This window comes from Callithrix jacchus, chromosome 14 (genome assembly GCF_049354715.1).
Source record: "Callithrix jacchus isolate 240 chromosome 14, calJac240_pri, whole genome shotgun sequence".
NCBI lineage: Eukaryota > Metazoa > Chordata > Mammalia > Primates > Cebidae > Callithrix > Callithrix jacchus.
The window spans coordinates 73,203,939-73,230,245 of NC_133515.1; the positions used below are offsets into that span (position 1 = coordinate 73,203,939).

The 26,307-nt window shown below is 37.5% G+C and overlaps 1 long non-coding RNA gene across 3 annotated transcripts in view; it reads left to right on the forward strand.

The window, feature by feature from the left end:
* LOC118147347 (uncharacterized) overlaps nt 1–26,307 on the forward strand; it is a 383,457-nt gene that overhangs the window by 234,024 nt on the left and 123,126 nt on the right. Inside the window, exon 4 of one of the 3 annotated variants that reach the window (XR_013526114.1) lies at nt 135–20,224. The exons of the other annotated variants lie outside the window; for them this stretch is intronic. This is a non-coding gene — a long non-coding RNA (uncharacterized LOC118147347). Of the gene's footprint in view, nt 1–134; nt 20,225–26,307 lie in introns of those variants that run through there. 3 annotated transcript variants of the gene reach the window in all.

Sequence of the window (26,307 nt, forward strand, 5' to 3'; positions counted from 1 at the left end):
AGGTTCTGACCTTCAAGGAATCTACAATTTATGTGAGAGGTGTATTAGTCTTTTTTTGTGTTGCTATAAAGAAATAAGTGAGGCTAGGTAATTATATATATAAAAAAGTTTTAATTTGGCTCATTGTTCTACAGGCTGTATAGGTGTGGCACCAGTATCTGCTCAGCTTCTGTGAGGCCTCAGGAAGCTTACAATCATGTAAGAAGGTGACTGGAAGCCAGCATGTCATATGGTGAGAATGGGAGAAAGAAAGAAGGGGGATCTCATGTGAATTAAATGAGGAAGCACTCACTTATTAGCAAGGGGATGATGCTAAACCATTTATGAGAGATCTTCCCCCATAATCCAGTCACCCCCAACTGGGCCCCATCTCCCACACTGAGAATCACATTTTATCATGAGATTTAGAGGGAAACCATATCCAAACTATATCAGGTGTCTAGAGCTTTTGGTCCAAGGAAAGTCCCCCAGCTACTAGCTATACCAAAATGCCATTTCTATTTTTAGACTTTTTGCATGTGTCTAGTATACTATTTTAATGTATTAAAAAAATACAAATCTGAAATGGGACACCAATTATAACACAGCTACAAGCTAAGCTGTTTTGACTGAAAAAGTGGAGTATATCTGGAGGCTGGCCTGCACACTCTTACTCTTTGCTCATTTGTGGTGTCTGAGGTATCTCATCAGCATCCTAGTCTAAGGAACACATTAAAAACAATCATTACTTCTCATTATTTGGGGACTGTGGCATTTGACTCATAATCTTTCTTCCCACACCTCACTGTGCAAACCTCAGCAGTATGAGGGTCCACATGGGCAGCCTGGCCTCTTAGATGCCTTCAACTACTGTGTGATGTGCTGCCTCATTCACTTCATCCTCCTATTTCAGTGACCACACTGGAACTCTTACTTTCTGAAGTTTTAATCTCCTTTACTCTCTGATAAAAATTTCTCTGTCAAGCTCTCTTTTTTTTCCACCAAACCTACTTCATGGCTATTAAATCTGTTCTTAGCTATCATCACCCTTACCAGTTCTTTTCTTTGTGTCCATCGAACTCTCTTGACCACACTCTCTTGCTTTCATAGCCGGGACAATCACTCTCTTACTAGCAAATAAATTTTGGTCCCCTCTGTTGTTTTCCTGCTTCTCTTAAGGCAGAAGAGATACTCTCCCAAATCCTCCTCCCTATGGCCAGACCTCCAGTAGAAGAAAATTCTGACATCTCTTACTGAGCTTGCTCCTTTCAGGAGAGGAGGAATGACTTACCTGATTGGTAAATTTTAGAAGCAGATCTAAGCATGCTTAGATGCTCCTTCTAGATCTTCTTTGGGATTTGGCTGCTTGCAGAGAGAGTGCATTTTACTCTATTCCTCCTTGATGTAAAGAGGGAGTCCTCACATTATTTGGCACTGCCTAACTTTTGGGTCATTCTGTAAATTAGCATTTATCATTAAAGGTTGTTTCGTATTACTCCCTTTTCTGCCAAAAATTACAAATAATCACTAAGTCTCAGTCAGTTCTTAAATATCAATCTTGATATTTTTACTCAGCTGCCCAAATGCCACTAGAAGGAAATAATAAATCAGTACTATTGACTGGTATTGTAAATTCACAGTGGACCCTGGATGGTGCTGAGAAGTCCTTCCCTTGCCATTGAGGAATGCTTTCTTTAGCTCCTTTCGGCAGCTCCACTCACACTCACTGACTTTTCTGAGAGTCTTGCCTGCCCTGCCCTGGCCAAGACCATCAGATGATGGCATTTCCTGAACATCAAGAAGCAAATGAACATGAAGGCTCTTAAATCTCTACTCCAACACCCATAATGTTATTCTATCCTTGCACATCTTCTCTGTCTTCCGTCTCATCTTAGGAAAGCATATCCCCATCCCCAAGCTGGTCCAGGTTAATTTATTAATTTGTCTTTTGACCCTATCCTTTTATTTCCCTTGCATTCTTACTGGATTCATCAGTTCCTCTCTCCTTTCTCCCATCATTGCCTGCTCTATCAGTTCCTATTTCATGCACTAAAAACATAGTCAAATGTCTCTCATCTTGGATTAAAAAGTTTTTTTCCTTGGTTCCATGTAGCTCTCTAGTTACAGCCAAATTTTGGCTTCAGTCTGTCCTAGTTCTCTGCCTCCTTGTCCCACATTTACTTTTCTCTTCATTTCCATCAGGTTTTTCTGCCTCCCTCACACCCCAATACATACTAAATCAATCCTAAAATGGTCTTCTCACATGGTTTTTATTACCAGGTGTCTAGGAAATGCTCTGAAATCTCTTTCTCTACATTTCTCCCAACTGTTTGTGTACAAGGGCAATACAGGCTGTCCATCTGAGCTCCACCAAATTTTCAAACATGATGATGTGCCAAGCAGAATGATTACATCCTCTCTAGTCTCTACCTTTCCTCCCCATCTTGTTCTCACCCCTTTAAACATGTGTTTTCTATATTAGTTAATGGCAGCCTTGTCATTTCAGCATCCTAAATCAGAAACTTTGGAGTCACTCTAGAATGAGTTCTTCTCTCTTCTACCCTCCCACATGACCCTCTCCTAATGTGTATTCACGGACTGAGGTTAACTGTTTTCTAAGCATTTTGTCTCCTGGCTATTTACTTTACTATCGTGACACAGTTCATGCCTCTGTCTCTTGCCTATACCATTGCTATGACATCCCAAATGACTTAACTGCCTTAAGTGTCTGCCTCTCTTCATAATTTCCTTCCTAATGCTACAGAAATAATTTTTGAAATGCCAATCTGATCATGTTACTCTAACATTTAGACCTCTGGTTTTGCGTTGTATCTAGGATGAATGCCCAGCTTCCTTTTCATGGCATGTAATATTCTCCACAGTCCTGTTCCTGCCTACTCTTCTCCTGTGGCTGCCTCACTCAAGCTGTCATACTGTGGCTGTGTGAAATATTTTCCTCCCAACAGAATTTTTCTTCATCCTTTAAGTCCTAGCTGAAGGGTTACCTGCTCAGTAAGGCCTTATCACATTATATTGCATTATTTATTTATGTGTTTAATTTCCTAGACTGGGAACTGATTGAAGCTATCACTTTGTCTTTTTATCCAGTATGTAACACAGTGACTAGCACATAGCACTTAGAGATTTTCACCAAATAAAGTTGAAAAATGCTACAGATTGACAAGATACAATCGAAAGGAAATATACCAAATTAAAAATAATAGGTGTGTGCAACTGATAGGATCTAGACTAATTTAAAAATTCTTCTACTATAACTGGTAAAATCATTTTATAATGAGAAGAGGTACACAATTTGTAGAAAAATGATATAGCAGGAGAAACTCATGATGAATGTATTTCAAAGTTAACATTTTGAAGAATGGCTCAAGATAAGTAAGTTGCTTAGACCTTGGGCTCAGGGACTGAGTGAAAAAAAAGAGAGAAAGAAAGAATAAAACAAGCTAAAAAGGGTAAAATTTAACGTTATTCTATATGTATTAAGGTTCTGTAGAGGACCAGAATCTAATAGAATACATGTATATATGAAAGGGAGTTTATTAAGGAGAATTGACTCACATGATCACAAGGTGAAGTTCCACAATAGGCTGTCTGCAACTCGACAAAAAGGGAAGCCAGTGGTGGATCAGTCCAAGTCACAAAACCTCAAAAGTAGGGAAGCCAACAGTGCAGACGTCAGTCTGTGGCCAAAGGCCCAAGATCCCCCCGCAAACACTGGTGTAAATCTAAGAGTCCAAAGCTGAAGAGCTGGGGGTCTGATGTTCGAGGGCAGGAGCCATCCAGCTAGGTTGAAAGATGAAGGCTGGAAGGCTCATCAAGTCTAGTCCTTCCACTTTCTTCGGCCTGCTTTATTCTAGCCATGCTGATAGCTGATTGGATGGTGACCACTCAGCTTGAGGGTGAGTCTGCCTCTCCCAGTCCACTGATTCAAATGTTAATCTCCTTTGGAAACACCCTCACAGACACACCCAGGAACAGTACTTTGCATCCTTCAATCAAATGCTGTTGACACTTAATATTAACCATCACACTATATGTATTTTTTTCATTTATGCATTTAAAATGTTCATCCATTCAAATGCTCTTTAAATCATTTATACCTCACTTTGTTTCAGTAAGGCATAAAGTAAACTTGTGATGAAGGATAAAATCTAGAAAGACTAAGTAAATTAAAATTATTTTAGAAAAAAATGAGGCTAAAGAAAAATAAAGCCAGCTAAGTAAAACAAAGGCAGGATTAATATTAATACTTCAAGTTTAAGCTGTGAGGCTCTGTGTACTGCCCAGCAGGGAGTCATAGAATTGACTTTCTAGTGATCAGAGAGGGAAAAGTAATTGGTGATAATATGCATAAGGACTGTAACATAGAATCAATTTATTTGGGAATTTATCTACTAAGATCAGTGAGAAAATTTTTCTAGGGATCCTTAGGGAAAAGAGATGACATTATGTGATAAAATATATGCTTATCAACATCTTTAAATATATACAACATTGAGTTTCGGATCAATTTCTCATAAGGTTCATCAATGTAGGAAAATAGACCTGATGAGATAGTAATTCAGTAGGATGTATTCTCTAGAGGACAAATATGATCATTCTTTGATATGATCCAATGTAGCAAAGGCTCTGAATTGTTCACTTAAATGTAGATTCATGAGTTTTTCCCATCTCCACTACTCCTCATCCCCCTAGAGATTCTGACTCAGTAGTTTGGAAGTAGATTCCTAGAATTTTTGTTTTAGATAATCAACCTGGAAGTTTAGACAAGAAGTCTAAAAATCACACTTAATGCTGATTTTTGAGTATTTAGAGGAACAAGTGAACTGCATAAACTTCATCCAATCATTTGAAAATTTGGTTTCTCTAAACTGAGCTAAAATCCAGATAATTTGAGCTTGTATTATCTGGCCAATATGTGGGATATAGTTGGTCTATATGTCAGTTCATTATAAAACTATCTCTTTAATAGTTTAACCAAGCTACTAATAAAATACATTTCTTAATATTTACAAGATGGTACAAAACAAAGTTTTACTAAATTGAAGCCCTTAGAGTCAGTATTGAGTCTTTAAAAAAACAAATATTGGACTAACTCTGAAACATGCATCAACTAATGATTTAGAACTCAAGTTTCAATTACATGAAACATGACTGACCTAATTTTAGCCTGTAAAAAATTAAAATAGATGCAACCAGAATAAATAAATTAGATGTATCTTTGGCCATGAGGAACTATTATACCTCTAAAATACGTTCAGCTTTAAGTGTTGATTCCTCCTAGTGAATCCTCAGGATAAACTTGTACCATTGTAGTGTTTAAGATGGTTCCCAAGAATCCCTGCCTCCTTGTGCTCATGTCTTTGTTTAATCCCCTCCTGCAGATTATTTGTTGAATTTATGTACTCAGTTTTAACAAATAAAATGTGGAAGAAGTAATGAGACATCCTTTTTTTTTTTGAGATGGAATCTTACTCTGTCGCCCAGGCTGGAGTGCAGTGGCGCCATCTTGGCTCCCTGCAACCTCTGCCTCCTGGGTTCAAGTGATTATCTTGCCTCAGCCTCCCAAGTAGCTGTGATTATAGGTGCCCACCGCCACATCCAGCTAACTTTTGTATTTTTAGTAGAGAGGTGTTTCACCATGTTGGTCAAGCTGATCTTGAACTCATGACCTCAGATGATCCACCTGCCTCAGCCTCCCAAAGTGCTGGGATTATAGGCATGAGTCATCATGCCTGGCTGGGATTTCATTTTTAAGATTGGGTTATAAAAAGACTGTGGCTTCCATTTTGGGTGTACTTTCCTGCTTCGTGCTCTTTCTCTCTTTCTCTCTTTCTCGCTCTCTCTCATTTCTCTTGATGGGAAGAAGTTGACGTATTAGCAGCCCTGTGAGAGACCCACATGGCAAGGAACTAAAGCCTGAAATCATCAGCCAGCAAGGAGTGGAGGCATGCCAGCCACCTGTGAATGAGTTAGGAAGTCAGTCTTCCAGTTCTAGTTGAGACTTGAGATGACTGCACCACTGGGCAATAGCTTGACCACAACCTCATGAGACACCACGTCTACCCAAGTCAGCTGCTTCTGGATTCCTGACCTTCAGAAACTTTGCTGTTATAAGCCACTAAACTTTTGGGGTATTTGTTATGGTGTAATAGATAACTGATACAAACGTGAACATATAAACAACTGAGATTGCTTGCCATATGCAAGCATATACTATAGACTTGTTGAAATACTGACTTTCTTTGGAACAAGTGACCTATAATTATTTTTTCTGGAAGCCATTCAATAACAAGGCCAGTCATCTACTGACACCATTCCTATTTTGTAAGACTAGAAAAGCTTGAGAGGATACACATTTTTCTCTTATCTGCATTGGATAACTATTCATTGGGAAATGCTTAGAAATCATTAAGGATATAGGACACAAGTCAAATTTATTCCTTCTGGAATTATCATCCTCTGTCATATGGAAATACTGTTTGTATAGAACTTGCTTCAAAATAGGACTGACTTGGCTGGGTGTGGTGGCTCACACCTGCAATCCCAGCACTTTGGGAGGCTGTGAGGGTAGATCACCTGAGGTCAGGAGTTTGAGACCAGCCTGGCCAACATGGTGAAACTCTGTCTCTACTAAAAATATAAAAATTAGCTGGGCATAGTGGTGGGTGACAATAATCCTAGTTATTCGGGAGGCTGAGGCAGGAGAATTGCTTGTGCTTGGGAGGTGGAAGTTGTGGTGAGCTGAGATCACACTATTGTACTCCAGCCTGGGCAACAGAAAGACACTCTGTCTCAAAAAAAAAAAAAAAAAAAATAGGATTCACTCACTAGCTGTCCAGGTTGACTCTGGAGTATTGCCACTAATGATTGTTGTCCACAGTCAAAGGTCCAGTTGAATAAACTTTAGTGAGGGTCAACGATGTGTTCAATAGTGAAATATTGTGGGCAGAGATGAATAATCTTTGTCCTTGTCCTCATGGAACTCACAATCCGGGAGAAGTTTCAGAAGCAGGGAGGGGAAGAAAGGAAGAGAAAGGGGGAAGGACAAAGACTGCATGAAGGAAAGGCTCAGAGGTGCAAAACAGAGTTTGGTATGGCCTGATGGTAATGTGTTTGGATGGCAGAGATGAGGCAGGAAATGAGAGAAGGCCAAGGGATAAACTTGGATCTTTAGACAGATCCAGATCAGAGAGGAAAGGCCATGTGGCAAAAAGAGCCAAACCTGGGTATTATTTCCATGTACCAATTTTAACATAAGGGATTTTTTTTTAAAACTTGAGTTATAATTTCTCATTTGTAACGTAGCAATGGCAATGCCTAACACACATGCTACCTTGTTGACTTTAAACTGAAATATATCCTCTGCTTATATATATTATTAAAATATTAATGTTAAGCCAGAATTTATCAGCATCTTAGGGAACGTGCAAATATAACACATCTTTAATCAGAAGCAATATTTTTCTGTTAAATCTTATGAACATTGAAGCTCTGTCTTCAAGAAAGGAAATACAGATCTTAGGGCAGAAGAGAAGCAGAACAAAATCATATAAGGATGTGAAGAGTTGTGTTATGTAAGCTGCCCTGATTCTGTCACTTAACCCTTTTCTCATTAAAAAAAAAAATGTGCAGCTCGCTGCCAGCACTCATTTAATTTTACATAAACATGCTCTTTGAGGCTGAAGCAAATCTGACTGGTTTTCAACGTGAAAATAAAATATAAAAACTGTTCTTGGAGTTATTTATAAACAGAACTAACATCAGAATCGTCTGAATCATCAGAATTGTCTATTTCAGAAAAATCAGATTCGTCAAATAGATCTTCAGCCACCAACTGTTTGAGAATGATGTTAACATCATGCATAGGAAGGCTGTGTTTTCTAGGATTTGACATTTTCAGTGATTGAGAATTGCTATATTTTGTAAATCGAAATACCACTACTAAAACCAGAATGCTATAAATAGTATGTCTTTTGTTTCCAAAGTTGGTATACTGAGGCGATGCAAAAATAATAATGAAAATGAGATATTTCCTGGCATCATTATCCTGGGGTAAATGCTGTAGCCGCAAGCACCACCAGTAAGAATTCTCTGGGCAAATAGGAAAAAGGTTAAAAAAATTAAACAGTTTCAATTTGATTTATGTAATCATATTTGATCATTTGAATATACTTATACTTACTATTTGAGCTTAAACATGTTGAAACTCCTTAAGGAGGGTGAAAATGTACATCTTGTCATTTTAGGTCACATTTTCACTAAGGAAGATTTGTTAAAATTAATGAATAAAATTTTATCTAACCACCTGAAATGTGTTGACATCTTTACCCTGATCTTTCATTTATGTTACTATACCCTGAATTGGAGCCTTGGGGAATTTCAGGAGATGAGAACTTTTGGAGTATTATTGTTTTTGTTTTCTAAAGTTTTATTGGAGAAAATACAATTAAAAAAATAGATTGCATTGTCCCTTTTGCTAATTTCTGTTAAGCAGTTTAATTTTTGGTCTCTTGTGATATCTAGGCTATGTTTCCAGAAGAAAAACACTAGGGAGAAATAAAGCATTAGCTTTAATGATATGTGGAGATATTTGAGAAAATGAACTTCTAAGCTAAGAAATTTCTCATCTCCTTTAGCTTCCACAGTGAAGCTAAGGACCAAATTTGAAGGTTGAATTGAGATAAATGCTCAAGGAGCACCATTCTCGTTCAGTCAACTGGATTTCGGAGCTCAGGACTGTGGCTCTGAAGGATCAGTGAGAATGAGTAGGCTCACAGTGAAAAGGCAAACTTGCAGGTGCTCCATTGCTGAAGGAAGAAATTACAGTGGAATTGAAATGCCATATTTTCCCATATGTATCCAGAGGGAACATTCTAGGGAGGAAAAAAGGAAAATCCAAGGGCTGGACTTTTTGAGCGTCCTCCAATAAAAACATCGTGATGTCATATTATATTAATTTAATGACCAAATAAATATAGAAACCAAATACAGAAACTGTAATTAAATATACTCTTGAGAACATAATTATGTAAGTAGTACTGCTTTTTAATGTGTAACAAAAGCAGGGAACAGAGACTTTGGACAGGTACTGCATTCTAATAATCCAAATTTCCTTTTATTAAAAATATTTCTCAAAGCAAATCTCCTTATGTGTTTCCCGTTGAGAACTTTCCCTCATCAATCTGCCTTGGCTTGGAAGCTGTTGCATTTTCTTTTTCCTTTTTTTTTTAATCCCTCTCATCTTTCCACTCATGTTTCTGTACCAGCCTCTTTGTGTCCTCCTGGACTTACAGCTCCCCCCCATCGTGCCATCTGCTGCCTCCTACTTGAGTCAACAGTGGTAACAGACAAAACTTCTGCATTCAAAATAATAGCACATTCAGGGGCATGTCTTCAATCTCATTCTTTTTCGGATGTAACAGATTACTGTAAGCTCCGTGCTTCTGACCAGACCACACTGCCCTAATAATGGTTAGAAGAAAAATAGTGAACCACTGTTGGTTATTTACTTTATCTTTTGTATTTTTATTATTTTATATGGCACATAAAGAAATGATTTATCAATATTCTTATATAGGTAACCAAGCATTCATATAATTTTGGAAACATTTGGATGATAAATGACAAATGACAGAAACTGTAATGTTGGAAAGTTATACACTTTCTTCAAAAACATATAATTTTATTTCTAATCATATCACGAATAGGAATAGGAAAGGAAAAATTGTGCACTTTAGAAGCTAAAGTACCATGTTTTAATTTTATGCCATTGATTTTTTTAGGCAAGTCAAGGGGGAAAATACCACATTAAAAGATGCCTAAACATATTCACGTGATAACTTGTTTACTTAAGCCAGGGTAATTTAATGTGCTTCAACTATGTGTCAAGAGCCACATTACAATTCCATAAAACAAGTCTTAAATCACAAAGGAGGTAGGAAGAATAAAGGAACAGCGGAGGAAACGTTAAGGGACATGGTAACAGCATAATTGGCAGTACAAATTGTCGAGTACTGAACACACCAGAAAGATGCAGCTTTTGCCAGCAATAACAGAGAGGGAAAATATTTTCCATGGTAAATCCAAGTACAGGGCATACGGCTGTATAGCTATTAAAGAACCCACAGAGACATATAAAAAGAAAGCCTGCTTTATGTCTTGTTTATCACATTACTAGTGGTAGTTTACAAAGATTTACATTATCTATAAATCACTTAAAGAAACAAGGGTTAGTGGGCATGATTTTTATTTCAAACTTTGGTTTAGGTTTGTGACAATGATTAAGGTAAATTATTTTTAATTTGCATACCTTAAGGACCTTCACAAACTTTGCATCATTTCCAAATATTCTAACAATTTTAAACAGTTGATCTATTTTCTAAAGGTGTTTGGTTAGTCAGCTTTTACTGTGATAACAAACAACCATATTATCCAATAGCTTATAGGAACAAATGTCTATTTCTGACTCAGATTGTAAGACAGCTTCAGGTCAGTGCACTGTGTTGGCTGGGCTTGGCTCAGCTGAGCTTAGCTCTATGTAGCTGCTCTCTTCAGGGCTCAGGCTGAAGGAGCATCTTTCATCTGGGTCATGCTGTTCTCATGAGAGTGGGCAGAACATGAGAGGTAGAGCAGAAACATGCAAGCACAGCTTAAGGTGGCCTGAGTCAAGTCTGCTCATGCTTTGATGGTCAAAACAAGTCACAGGGCTAAGCCTAAAGTCAGTAGAGTGGAGGTACAGTCCTTCTCCTGAGAAAAATTGCAAAAACGAGGAAGAAATGAAAAATTGAGAACAGATAATGCAATCTAATACTGTTGGTAAAAGGTAAGTTTTTAATTAATATTTTTGGAAGATCCATCTGGTAAAAACCTTCTGTCAAAGGTTGTTGATAATATTCTTTTTTTTTTTTTTGAGGCAGAGTTTTGCTCTTGTTACCCAGGCTGGAGTGCCATTGCACCACATCGCATTGTGGTGGTGCGATCTCGGCTCACCACAACCTCCACCTCCTGGGTTCAGGCAATTCTCCTGCCTCAGCCAAACGAGTAGCTGGGATTACAGGCATGCACCACCATGCCCAGCTAATTTTTTGTATTTTTAGTAGAGACGGGGTTTCACCATGTTGACCAGGATGGTCTCGATCTCTTGACCTCGTGATCCACCTGCCTTGGCCTCCCAAAGTGCTGGGATTACAGGCGTGAGCCACCGGTTGATAATATTCTTGAGCAGTAATCTACAGTTTATTCTAAATCTTTATTGTCATCCCTTCCCTGAAACATTTGACAAGTTTTGACCATTTCTTCCTTGAAAATTTCTTTTCTTTTTGCTTCTATAGTATTATTTCTGGTTCTTTTCTTACCTGAGTACCTCTCTGGGCCTTCTTTAATTTTCTTTCTTCTCAGAGTCCTGAAAATGAGAATTTTCTAATGGTTCTCTTATTGGCTCTCTTATTGCTAAGCCATCCTAATTATAACTACTCTTAGGAGTTAAATGATCTCTTCAATGTGGAAACAACTCAAATGAGGTTTTTCAATCGTGACTTCTAGAACCATACTTCCATCTACCCTCTGGAACTTCTATTTGAATGATTTTTGCACCTTAAATTCAATTTTGTCATAAGAAACTTGTCATCTTTCCATGTAAATGTATCCCTTCTGATGTCCCTGTTACTAATAGCAGCGTCATTTTCTAGGAAATTCTGACTCAGAACTATGAGTTGTATTTGACTCTTTCTTCCAACATCTAATCAATGAATGCTAAGTCATAGGATATTCCAGCATCACAATGTTTCCCATATCTATCCTCTTATTTCTTCCTGCCATTATCATTTTAGTTTATATCTTCATTCCATCCCAACCTCTTAAAATAAGAAATAGTCTCCTTCATTTTTCTTTCTATTCTGGCTTCTCACTTATCCCCAGGATTTCCAGATCAGAACTCACAGACCTTTCTGTAACCCTTTGGGTCTACATCAATCACAAATTTAGTCTGATATACAAGACTTTTCACAATATGCTTCTAACTCAACTTTTTGAGATTATCTTCTAAAAGTTAACGTTAATGGAAGCTCCCATAAAAATAGATAATATTTCTTTAACACATCTAAAATTTCCCACTTAATTGTCCTTATTCACTTTTTGTTTTGTCTAGAATATATCCCTTAACTAAACTTTTTTTGGGTCTGTATTTACTTTTTTAATTGTACTTTAAGTTCTGGGGTACATGTGCAGATCATGCAGGATTGTTGCATAGGTACACACATGGCAAAGTGCTTTGCTGCCTCCTTCCCCTGGCACCTATATCTGGCATTTGTCCCCATGTTATCCCTCCCCAACCTCCCCAGTCCCCACTGTCCCACCTCTAGTACCCCAGAAGACCCTCCCTGTATCCATGTGTTCTCATTGTTCAACACCTGCCTATGAGTGAGAATATGTGGTGTTTGATTTTCTGTTCTTGTGTCAGTTTGCTGAGAATGATGGTTTTCAGATTCATCCATGTCCCTACAAAGGACATGAACTCATTGTTTTTTATGGCTGCATAGTATTTCATGGTGTATATGTGCCACATTTTTGTCGTCCAGTCTGTCATCGATGGGCATTTGGGTTGGCTCCAGGTCTTTGCTATTGTAAACTGTGCCACAGTGAACATACATGTGCATGTGTCTTTATAATAGAACAATGTATAATCCTTTGGATATATACCCAGTAATGAGATTGCTGGGTCAAATGGAATTTCCTTTTTTTTTTTTTTTGAGACAGAGTTTCGCTCTTATTACCCAGTGAAATGGTGCAATCTCAGCTCATCACCGCAGTCTCTGCCTCCTGGGTTCAAGCAATTCTCCTACCTCAGCCTCCCAAGTAGCTGGGACTACAGGCTGTACCACCATGCCCAACTAATTTTTGTATTTTTAGTAGAGACAGGGTTTCACCATGTTGACCAGGATGTTCTTGATCTGTTGAGCTAGTGATCCACCCAACTCAGCCTCCCAAAGTGCTGGGACTATAGGTGTGAGCCACCTGCGCCTGGCCTGCAATTTGTAATTCTAGGTCCTTGAGGAATCACCACGCTGTCTTCCACAATGGTTAAAATAATTTACACACACACCAACCGTGTAAAAGTGTTCCTATTTCTCCACATCCTCTCCAGCATCTGTTGTCTCCAGATTTTTAAATTATCACCATTCTAGCTGGCATTTGATGGTATCTCAATGTGGTTTTGATTTGCATTTCTCTAATGACCAGTGATGATGAACATTTTTTCATGTTTCTTGGCCTCATGTATGTCTTCTTTTGAAAAGTATCTGTTCATGTCCTTCACCCACTTGTGAATGGGTTTGTTTCTTTCTTGTAAATCTGTTTTACTTTTTTTGTAGATTCTGGATATTAGCCCTTTGTCAGATGGGTAGATTACAAACATTTTTTCCCATTCTGTTGGCTGCCGGTTCACTCTAACGATTGTTTCTTTTGCTGTACAGAAGTTCTGGAGTTTAAGTACATCCCATTTGTCTATTTTGGCTTTTGTTGCCAATCTTTTTGGTGTTTTAGTCATGAAGTCCTTGCCTATGCCTATGTCCTGAATGGTATTGCCTAGGTTTTCTTCTAGGGTTTTTATGGTGTTAGGTCTTATGTTTAAGTCTTTAATCCATCTGGAGTTAATTTTAGTGTAGGGTGTCAGGAAGGGGTCCAGTTTCTGTTTTCTGCACATGGCTAGCCAGTTATCCTAACAGCATTTCTAAACAGGGAATCCTTTCCCCATTGCTTGTTTTTGTCAGGTTTGTCAAAGATCAGATGATTGTAGATGTGTGACATTGCCTCTGAGTCCTCTATTCTGTTCCATTGGTCTATATCTCTGTTTTGGTACCAGTACCAAGCTGTTTTGATTACTGTAGTCTTGTAGTATAGTTTGAAGTCAGGTAGCATAATGCCTCCAGCTTTGTTCTTTCTGCTTAGGATTGTCTTGGCTATGCAGGCTTTCTTTTGGTTCCATATGAAGTTTAAGGTGGTTTTTCCAGTTCTGTGAAGAGGGTCATAGGTAGCTTGATGGGTATAGCATTGAATCTATAAATTACTTTGGGCAGTATGACCATTTTCACAATAGTGATTCTTCCTAACCATGAGCATGGAATGTTTTTCCAGCTGTTTATGTCCTCTCTTATTTTCTTGAGCAGTGGTTCCTAGTTCTCCTTGAAGAGGTCCTTTGCATTCTTTGTTAGTTGTATTGCTAGGTATGTTATTCTTTCTGTAGCAATTGTGAATGGCAGTTCGTTCTTGATTTTGTTCTCTTTTAGTCTCTTATTGAAGTGTAAGAATGCCTGTGATTTCTGCACATTGATTTTCTATCCTGAGAGTTTGTTAAAGTTGCTTATCAATTTAAGGAGATTCTGGCCTAAATATACAATCATGTCATCTGCAAATAGAGACAATTTGGCTTCCACCTTTCCTAATTGAATACCCTTTATTTCTTTTTCTTGCCTGATTGCTCTGGCTAGAATTTCCAATCCTATATTGAACAGGTATGGTGAGAGAGGGCATCCTTGTCTAGTGCCAGATTTCAAAGGGAATGCTTCCAGTTTTTGCCCATTCAGTATGATATTGGCTGTGAGTTTGTCATAAATGGCTTTTATTATTTTGAGATAAGTTCCATCTATACCTAGTTTATTCAGAGTTTTTAGCATAAAGCACTGTTGAATTTTGTTGAAGGCCTTCTCTACATGTATTGAGATAAGTATATAGTTTTTGTCTTTGGTTCTGTTTATATGATGGATTATGTTAATAGACTTATGTATGTTGAACCAGCCTTGCATCCCTGGGTTGAAGCCTACTTGATCATGATGGATAAGCTTTAGATGTGCTGTTGCAATCTGCTTGCCAGTATTTTATTAAGGATATTTGCATCTATGTTCATCATGGATATTGGCCTGAAGTTTTCTCTTCTTGTTAAATCTCTGCCAGGTTTTGGTATCAGGGTGATGTTGTCCTCATAAAATGATTAGGGAAAGATTCTCTCTTTTTGGATTGTTTGGAATAGTTTCAGAAGGAGTGCTACCAGCTCCTCTTTGTATGTCCTCTCTGAATTTGGCTGTGAACCCATCTGGACCTAGACTTTTTTTGGTTGGTAGGGTATTAATTGCTGCCTCAACTTCAGCCCTTGTTATTGGTCTATTCAGGGTTTCAACTTCTTTCTGGTTTAGCCTTGGGAAGGTGCAAGTATCCAGGAATTTTTCCATTTCTTCCAGGTTTACTGGTTTGTATGCCTAGAGTTGTTTGTAGTAATCTCTGATGGTAGTTTGTATTTCTGTGGAATTGGTGGTGTTATCCCCTTTATTCCCCTTTATCATTTTTATTGCATCTGTTTGATTCTTCACTCTTTTCTTTTTTATTAATATGGCTAGTGGCCTGTCTATTTTGTTGATCTTTTCAAAAAACCACCTCCTGGATTTATTGATTTTTTAAGCATTTTTTTTGTGCCTCTATCCCATTCAGTTCACTCTGATTTTAGTTATTTCTTGTCTTCTGCTAGCTTTTGAGTTTTTTTTTTAATCTTGCTCCTGTAGCTCTTTCAATCTTGATGAAAGGGTGTCGATTTTAGATCTTTCCTTGCTTCTTATGTGGGCAGTTATTGCTATAAATTTTTCTCTAGTCACTGCTCTAAATGTGTCCCAGAGATTCTGATACGTTGTGTCTTCATTCTTGTTGGTTACAAAGAACATCTTTATTTCTGCCTTCATTTCCTTGTTTATCCAGTCAACATTCTAGAGCCACTTGTTCAGTTTCCAAGAACTTGTGTGGTTTTGAGTTAGTTTCTTAATCCTGAGTTCTAATTTGATTGCACTTTGGTCTGAGAGACTAGTTGTTATGAATTCCTTTCTTTTGCAATTTGCTGAGGAATGGTTTACTTCCAATTATGTGGTCAATTTTAGAGTAGATGTAATGTAGTGGTGAGAATGATGTATATTCTGTGGATTTGAGGTGGAGAGTTCTGATGATGTCTATTAGGTATGCTTGGTCCAGATCTAAATTCAAGTCCTGGATATTCTTGTTAATTTTCTGTCTCATTGATCTGTCTAATATTGGTAGTGGAGTGTTAAAGTCTCCCACTGTTATTGTGTGGGAGTCTAAGTCTCTTTGCAGGTCACTAAGAACTTGCTTTATGTATCTGGGTGCTCCTGTATTGGGTATGTATATATTTAGGATAGATAACTCTTCTGGTTGCATTGATCCTTTTACCATTATGTAATGCCCTTCTTGTCTCTTTTGATCTTTGTTGGTTTAAAGTCTATTTTATCAGAGACTAGGATGGCAACTCCTGCTTTTTTTTGCTCTCCATTTTCTTGGTAAATCTTCCTCCATCCCTTTATTTTGAGCCCATGTGTGTTCTTGCGATGGGTTTCCTGAATACAGCACACTGATGGGGTTTGACTTTTTATCCAATTTGCCAGCCTGGGTCTTTTGATTGGGGCATTTAGCCCATTTACATTTAAGGTTAATACTCTTATGTGTGAATTTGATCCTGCCATTTTGATGCTAGCTGGTTGTTTTCCTTGTTAATTGATGCAGTTTCTTCATTGTGTCAATACTTTTTGCCATTTGGTACATTATTGAAGTGGCGAGTACTGGTTGTTCCTTTCTATGTTTAGTGCTTCTTTCAGGAGCTCTTGTAAGGCAGGCCTGGTCGTGATGAAATCTCTCAGCAATTGCTTGTTTGTAAAGGATTTTATTTCTCCTTTGCTTATGAAGCTTAGTTTGGCTGGATATGAACTTCTAGGTTGAAAGTTCTTTTCTTTAAGGATGTTGAATACTGGCCCCCACTCTCTTCTTGCTTGAAGGGGTTCTGCCAAGAGATCTGCTGTGAGTCTGATGGGCTTCCCTTTGTGGGTAACCCAACCTTTCTCTCTGGCTGCCCTTAGCATTTTCTCCTTCATTTCAACCTTGGTGAATCTGATGATTATGTGCCTCGGGGCTGCTCTTCTTGCGGAATATCTTTGTGGTGGTCTCTGTATTTCCTGGACTTGAATGTTAGCCTGCCTTGCTAGTTGGGGAGGTTCTCCTGGATAATATCCTGAAGAGTGTTTTCCAGCTTGGATTCATTCTCTCTGTCACATTCTGATACACCTATCAAACATAGATTAGGTCTTTTCACATAATCCCATATATCTTGGAGGCCTTGTTCATTTCTTTTTTTTTTCTTTTTTAAAAGATTAACTTTATTGTGCATATTTAGGTTTACAACATGATGTTATAGGATACATATAGATAGTAAAATGGTTACTATAGTGATGTTCATTTCTTTTCACTCTTTTTTCTCTAATCTTGCCTTCTGATTTTATTTCATTGAGTTGATCTTCAATCTCTAATATCCTTTCTTCTGCTTGGTCAATCCGGCTATTGAAACTAGTGTATACTTTGCGAAGTTCTCTTGTTGTATTTTTCAGCTCTATTGTGTCATTTATATTCTTCTCTTTGCTGTTTCTTCTTGTTAGCATTTTGTCTAACCTTTTTTCAAGGTTCATAGTGTTTTTGCATTGGGTTAGAATATGTTCTTTTAGCTCAGAGAAGTTTGATATTACCCACCTTCTAAAGCCTGTTTCTGTCAATTCATCAGACTCATTCTCCATCTAGCTTTGTTCCCTTCCTGGTGTGCAGTTGTGATTTCTTGGAGGAGGAGAGGCATTTTGGTTTTTGGTGTTTTCATCCTTTTTGTGCTGGTTTCTTCTCATCTTTGTGGATTTATCTACCTGTGGTCTTTGTAGTTGGAGACTTTCAGATGGGGTCTGTGAGTGGACATTCCTTTTGTTGATGTCGAAGTTATTTCTTTCTGTTTCTTAGTTTTCCTTCTAATAATCAGGCCCCTCTGCTGGAGTCCTGCTGGAGATCCACTCCAGACCCAGCTTGCCTGAGGATCACCCACAGAGGCTGAAGAACAGTGAGGGTTACTGCCAGTTTCTTCTTGTGTTATCTTCATCCCAGAGGGTACCTGCCAGATGTCAGCCTGAGCTCTCCTTTACGAGGTGTCTCTTTGGACATACAGGGGTCAGGGATCTGCTTGAGGAGACAGTCCATTTCATATGGGAGCTCAAGTCTGTGCAGGGAGCTCCTATGTTCCATTCAGAGCTTCTGGGTAGGTACATTTAAGACTGCTGTAGTAGAATTGATAAACACCCTTATCCCCAGGTGCTCTGTCCTGGAAAAGTGGGGCTTTATTTATAAGTTCCTGATATGCTGCTGCCTTTTTTCTGAGATGCCCTGCCCAGCAAGGTGGTAGTCTAGACACAGTCTGCCAGCAGAGGCATTACTGAGCTGCTGTGAGCTCTGCCCAGCTGCTGTGTAAACTTCCTGTTAGAACTGCTTAGGTAATAGTGGTCTGCCTTAGTAATGGTGAACTGCCTTGGTAATGATGAACTGCCTCAGTAATGGTGGACTGCCTTGGTAGTAATGGACTGTCTTGGTAGTGGTGGACTGCCTTGGTAATCGCTGACACCCTTCCCCCCACTGAGCTGGATTGTTCTGGGTCCAGCTACGCTTGCTGTAAAACTCTCCATCCAGTGCGTTTCAGATTGCTGGTCTTTGTGGGGGGTGGTACCCGCTGAGCCAGATCACCTGGCTCCCTGTTTCAGCCCCGCTTTTTTTCAGTTGAATGACTGGCTTTGTATCCCAGGCATTCCAGGCACTTTTTGAAATGGCTGCCCATATTTGTGCGAGTTTTTGTGTGGAGACCTGCAGCACCAGCTGAAACAGCTGTGCTGGAAATTTGTGGCCCTTTTCAGTCCAGGAATCTCCTGGTCTATGGGCAGTAGAAACTCTTTGGAAATGTGGTGATCACTCACCCTCTGAATTCTTCTCGCTGGGAACTGCACTCCAGAGCTGTTCCTATTCAGCCATCTTGGACCTCCTCTCACTCCCTGTACTTTTTAAGTTCAATCTCAAAACACATCTCTTCCAATAACTTTGTTAGCATTTACTTTGAAGCTCCTTTGTGCGTAGATTTGCTTTATGTTCCAGTGGTTTGTAAAATTGTTTTTAAATCTTTTTTTTATTGCATTTTAGGTTGTGGGGTACATGTGAAGAACATACAAGATAGTTGCATAGGTACACACGTACACACATGGCAGTGTGATTTGCTGTCTTCTTCCCCTTCACCTATATCTGTCATTTCTCCCCATGCTATCTCTCCCCACCTCCCTACCCCCAGCTGTCCCTCCCCTATTCCCCCCAACAGACCCCAATGTATAGTGCTCCCCTCCCTGTGTCCATGTGTTCTCATTGTTCAATACCCGCTTATGAGTGAGAACATGCGGTATTTCATTTTCTGTTCTTGTGTCAGTTTGCTAGAATGATGTTCTCCAGGTTCATCCATGTCCCTACAAAGGACACGAACTCATTGTTTTTGATTGCTGCATAATATTCCATGGTGTATATGTGCCACATTTTCCCTGTCCAGTCTATCATCGATGGATATTTGGGTTGATTCCAGGTCTTTGCTATTGTAAACAGTGCTGCAATGAACATTCGTGTGCATATGTCCTTATAGTAGAATGATTTATACTATAGTCCTTTGGATATATACCCAGTAATGGGATTGCTGGGTCAAATGGAATTTTCATTTCTAGGTCCTTGAGGAATTGCCCCACTGTCTTCCAAAATGGTTGAACTAATTTACACTCCCACCAGCAGTGTAAAAGTGTTCCTATTTCTCCACATCCTCTCCAGCATCTGTTGTCTCCAGATTTTTTAATGATCACCATTCTAACTGGCATGAGACAGTATTTCAATATAGTTTTGATTTGCATTTCTCTAATGACCAGTGATGATGAGCATTTTTTCATATGTTTGTTGGCCTCATGTATGTCTTCTTTTGAAAAGTTTCTCTTCATATCCTTTGCCCACTTTGAATGGGCTTGTTTTTTTTTTTTCTTGTAAATCTGTTTTAGTTTTTTGTAAATTCTGGATATCAGCCCTTTGTCAGATGGGTAGACTGCAAAAATTTTTTCCCATTCTGTTAGTTGCTGATTCACTCTAATTCACTTTTGCTGTACAGAAGCTGTGGAGTTTAATTATGTCCTATTTGTCTATTTTGGGTTTTGTTGCCAATGCTTTTGGTGTTTTGGTCATGAAGTCCTTGCCTACTCGTATGTCCTGAATGGTTTTGCCTAGATTTTCTTCTAGGGTTTTTATGGTGTTTTCTGGGTTAGATGGTACAGAGAATTGCTGGTATGAGTAACACATAGTTTTGATATCCTAAAAATTTGTGGTCTCTCATCTAAGAAATAATTTTACATTTAAGTCTTTAAAATTAACTCCAGATGGATTAAAGACTTAAATGTAAAATTATTTCTTAGATGAGAGACCACAAATTTTTAGGAAATCAAAACTAGATGTTACTCATACCTGTAATTCTCTGCACCATCTAACCCAGAAATCAGCATAGAGTAAATTTATAATATTTTTGAAAGAGTTTGAACTCAGAAGTCAAACTCACTGCCATATAGTAAGCATATCAGAAATGTTGATTATAAAGATTTTGGATTAAATCTTCAATTCTACTACAATAAAAAAGTTTCACAGTCTTTTATACCTTGTTTGTAAGTGATTACAATATGAAAAAAATTCTACCCAGAGATTGAGAAATGGTTTGTTTTTATATTTACAATGAACATTCATTATAAGCTTTTTTTAGAGGGAGGTGTTAAGATCAATTATTCTCATAGAGTTAATTTCTGTATAGACTCTTTAGGCTTCATAAATTAATTTTTTTTGCAACCTGCAAAAATCATTAAAATGACTATATATTTCCTTAGAAGATAAAGGTAAAAAGAAATAAAGTACTTTTTATTGTGACTTGCTCAACAGCTCAACTTACCTTAGTTTATTATTTTATTATTTTCTTTGAATATATGGTTACCTACCATGTAATGGTCTTGCTTCATAATGAACTAAGAGAGTTATGCAAAAATAGGTCATGAGAAGGTGGTAGGTAGGTGAGAGAGTATGGGCTGATCCACTATTAATTTGTTTCTAAAATATAGACTTTAAATTGTAGTGTTTGCTATTAAATAATGATTATGTGGCATGATTTTTGATATGCTTGTGTCTCCCAGAGTCACCATACGAAGTTAGCACAACTGGCAAATAGGAAAAGAGTTGGTGTCAGAAAAAGGAATTGAGAATGTGGTCTTCGAGATTCAAAAATTATTAGACTGCAGTGTGTTTCACTAAATACAAACTTTTTGAAAAGAAATGTAAACATTAAAAAAATTTCACTGGAATTTCTTGCTATTAAACTTTAAAATGTTTTTGCAGTTACTGTCAGAAGTATCAGTTATACTTTTGTTTTCTTCTCTTGATTTACTTACATTTGGAGACTGCTACAAAGAAGTGAAAGGTTACATCAAATTCTTATTCCTTGGACCTATAAATAACACCTAAGCATATAACAATATGTAAATATCTTATGAGTGTAATGACATTTTGAACTTTCTTAAAGACAGAGATCTTTATTCTTTAACAAATTCCCAGAACAAATGTGCAAACTAATTAACTAAAACAGGTATGCTTAATTGGTTAACCGTTCATATATTTAGAATAGTTAATCATTACTTCACTTATAAGAACAACACATCTTCAGGAATCATGTACTTTTTCTTGTTCAAATTGTAAAAGAGGCAAAAGTATAAATTTAAAATCATTTGTACAAGTATAAAATATTAAGTATAGGTAGTAATTCAACCCAGTTACTGACCAGGCATGTGCCTATATTGGAATTATTTAGCTAAAGTCTTGAATTTCCTATCTATAAATAAGAGGTGAGAACTAGATGTTCTTTGAGGTGTAAAATCCTACATTTCTTTAAACCCCAAATCAAAGGTATTCTATGAGTAGGACCTACAGATGACAGTACCATATAATAAAAACAATATAAAGTAAAGTGATGTTTTGTGAACTTGTCCAGATTAGGAAAATACATAAAATTAAAGCTAATTTAATACGGGATTTCAAATGAAAAAAAAAAGCAAAAACAAAATGGTCATCTTAATTACTTAATTAATTTTGTTTTATAGGTTCTAGTTACACGAAATCCTAGTTGTACAAGATAAAGATGGGACTTTAACACTAAAGTCTTCTTATTTCTATGTAAACAACACATTGAAGAGAAAAAAATTATAAGATTTCTAAAGAAATTATTAGACTCCAACTCTGGTACCAAAAGATTGAATTTTGAAAAAGCTACTAGAAATAACACCCCTACTGAAAGTGGAGTACAACAGGAACAACAAAGGATCTTAAACTGAAATGACATTTAACTTATGAAGTTGCATTAACTAATGAACAGTAAACACTCATTAAATTAGGAGAATGTATGTATAAAAACGTGAACTAGACCTAATAAAAAATCTGTATTGTAGAATATTTTGAAATTAATATTCCTTTCCTTCTGAATAGCATACAGTATTTTAACCTAACAAAATATTTTCTCTTAGAAGGAAGAGCAGTGACTGGCATTAAGAAAATGACAGATGTTGTCTGTATAATTTTTCATATCTATTGCAGAGCAGATGATTTTAGGGACTTTGAAGATACAAGCATAATCTGATCATGAAGAATGGGATTCTCAAAGTCACAATTCAAGTCACCTTTTGTCCCAATTATTGTGAATTTGGAATTAATAAAATTAAAGTTTTATTAAGAAAAAACTTATTGAAAGCTATATTTGAATATGCTATTAATATATTGCAATACATGTAAAATTAGGACATGTAAAATATGTAAAATCAGGAACATTTTTTTCAAAGTGCTTTATAAAGAACCTTCTCATGTTGTAAAATTAACACCATGATGAAACTGTACAAATATTAAAAAACCAGTTACTTGCAAACAGGAATTGCATGAATATTTAAAACTGCTGGTCAGAGAGGCTAATGTTTCCCTATGAAATACATTTAGTTGCTGCAGAAACAAGGAAATATATTAAACTTATAAAACTGATGTTAAGAAAAGTGGAAAAAGATTACATCTCCCAACAGCCAAGGAAGTAAATATCTCCATGGAATTCACATACATAACAATTATGAGATAGGTGCTAGAGTACTAAAATGCCTTTAATTCATACCTTCAACAAGCATTCTTTCTGCACAAACTGTTCTTTTATGTCAGAAAAATGTGAAATTTTTATGTAGGATAGTGATATTGTTCTTTGATTGCTCACAGTCTCATTGTCATGAGGGCACACCTGAGTACTTTGAAGTGGCTGATACTGATATAAGTGCAAGGGACATAGTGGATACTCAGTGGAGTTGGGGAGGTTCCTAGAGGTGGTGAGTTCTAAGCATCACATGCAATGGCAAGGAAAAGGAGAAATAGGAATCTAAAGGGATGGCAGGGGTTGGGCCAGTGTTCCCACATTTAAAAACTGGGTGATCTTTATGCTTCTTTCCCTAAGATTATCTGGGGTGTTATATGTAAACGTATTGGCATTTAAAAGGCTTTATCCCTTCAAAGCCTACTTATTTAAATCTTCCCCTGCTGGGCTGCTGGCCATTGCCTGGGGTTTGGTTCTCCTTCTCTGTTGGTGTGGTTGTTTAGGCCTCATGCAGACCACTTCCCAGCCTGCTACCCGGTACGTTCCACCCAAGACAGTAGGACAAGCATTGTGTGTGTGTGTGTGTGTGTGTGTGTGTGTGCGCGCGCGCATGTGTGTGTGTGTGTGTGCGCGCGCGCATGTGTGTGTGTATGTGTGTGAGAGAGAGAGAGAGAAAGGAGAGGGTGCATGAGAGAGAGCACAAAAAGATTTGATTAATTAATAGAACGGTACTAAAATTGGTCAGGGTTGTGAATTAAGAGTGGGAGAGGCTGGGCGCGGTGGCTCACGCCTATAATCCCAGCACTTTGGGAGGCTGAGGCGGGTGGATCACAAGGTCAAGAGATCGGGGTCAACATGGTGAAATCCCGTCTCTACTAAAAATACAAAAAAAAAAAAAAAATTAGCTGGGCTTGGTGGCGCATGCCTGTAATCCCAGCTACTCGGGAGGCTGAGGCAGAATTGCCTGAACCCAGGAGGTGGAGGTTGTGGTGAGCTGAGATCGCGCCATTGCACTCCAGCCTGGGTAACAAGAGCGAAACTCCGTCTCAAAAAAAAAAAAAATCAGTGGGAGAACAACTAGACAGGTCTTCGAAGGATAAGAAAAGACATCCGCATTTGGTGTGATAGAAAGTAGATAGTTACTGAAAAATGGAGGGAAGAAAAATGATGTAGCATATGATTTCATCACAGTGTTATATATTAATATATTTAATATATATAAATAACAGTGTTATTTAAGTTTTACTGGGAAGTAGGTCTCTGGCTAGGAAAGTTTTGTCATCTGGATCTTAATGTAAGCTCCCTGATGGCAGAGGCTCTTCCTTATACTCTCTGGGGTCTCCTAGGAAGACTGAGATCCTGATTACTCAGTAAATATTGGCTGGTTGAGAATGAAGTAGTTCTTAAATTTTCTACTTTGGAGTAACTTTATTTCTTATGAAATATCGCACGTTCATTTTCCCATCGTATTTTCTTTCTTTGTAAAAACCTGAAGGAGTGAATAATTTCAGACCAGAAAATTAGGCAGAGCTCACCTAATGCTTTTTCTCTGTAAAAGTTAATCGTTTAATTTAAAACAATTAAAATTGACAAGGCACACATTCCCTCTATTGTAGGTAGGCCTTTTCTGTGTAACTGTGATAAAGTTTTACTTCATCGAGACTTTTTCATTTTCCATTTTTTCTTACATTTTAAGGTACATTAGAACACTCCAATTCTGCTGGGGTATGCTCAGACTGGAGAAGTGTGGCTTGTCTAAGATTGCAGACTGCTGCTTTCTCTATCACTCTGGTCCAGGTCACCACGCTCTCTTGCCTAAAAATTCACATGTCTTACCTGGTCCTTCTGTTTCATCTTTGTCCCTTTTATTTACTTTCTATGTAGCAGTCACTGAACTCCTTTAAAATGTAAGTCAGATAATACTATTCTTTTGGTCAATTTAGATCAGGCTTATAAAGTTTCTTGATGTCATATGCACATATGTAATACAGAAAATACCATAATCAGGAGAAAAAGGTAACAATAGTTCATATTAACATTTTGCAAATGACTGGGTTTAAAGTTTTTTTTTTTTGGTATTATAGAAAGCTTGACATATGAAAGTAAAAACAGTAGAGTGTTTTTATTTTGGCACAGTGTAGAGTATTTTTAGCATTTTGCTTCATCTTAAGGTGAATCTGACCTTAGGAGAAACTTTCTAATTTTATATAATAGCTATTACAGAGGTATAAATTCTACTCCAACTCTCCTCTGGATCATCAGTTTATATTAGAATTGATGTTTAAATAACATGATACAAATTCAAACATTACTACAAAATCAGGTAGAGTAATAGCAGTTAAAAAATATTCAACTTTACTTTTGAATACCTGTTTTGTTATTATACCTGCACTGATCCCAAAAAGAATTGCAGAGAATTTCCTTCTGTTTTTCATATTTAGAAGTTCATTAAAGTTTAAATATAGTTATGCAAACAATTATGATTTAGAAATATCTAAAGTTATAAAATTAACTCTTATCCGGGAGTAAAACAAAGGAGAGTAAAATGTTCTCTTTTGAATATAGTCTCTCTTTTCTCATCCTTTCTTTGTTTTCTCCTTCCTTTCCACAGTGCTTAGCAGAGTGACTACCATAGGTGCTGGTAATATTTAGCAAATAAATGCACATGAAGTTAAACCCAAAGTCAACATTATTCCTCGTGTCACTTCTTGTTGATGTACTTGTCAGAACAAAACATAACATGATACCATAACAGAAGAGGAGAGTATCTGTGATCCTTATCAGCCACCCAGTGAAATGAGTTCTGTTTTTCTATTCCTGAAAGCAGGAATGGAGCATATACATACAATGGGGCATAGGTAGCCTGTTCAGCACATCAGATGTCCAGGCAGTACGGAGGAGGATGGGATTCATATCATGGAGGGACAGGAAGAATGGAAAAACAGGAGGAGGTTAGACATCTAATATGGTAAATCATGTTTCCCATATGACCTACTTTCATATGGACCCTATATAACCTGCCTTTATATTGAGTTCTGTGGTTTTTGTCCCTCTCTAGCTACTATTTCTCTCTTCCACTTTAGAGGAGCAAAATCTCAAATAATTTTCATGCCCATTACTTCCAATATATCTTTTCCTATTCTTGAATCCACTTCAAATAGACATTTATCCTTACCATTCTCATGAAATAGATCAATGACCTTTATGTTGACAAAACCACCTTTCAGTTCTTATCTCCT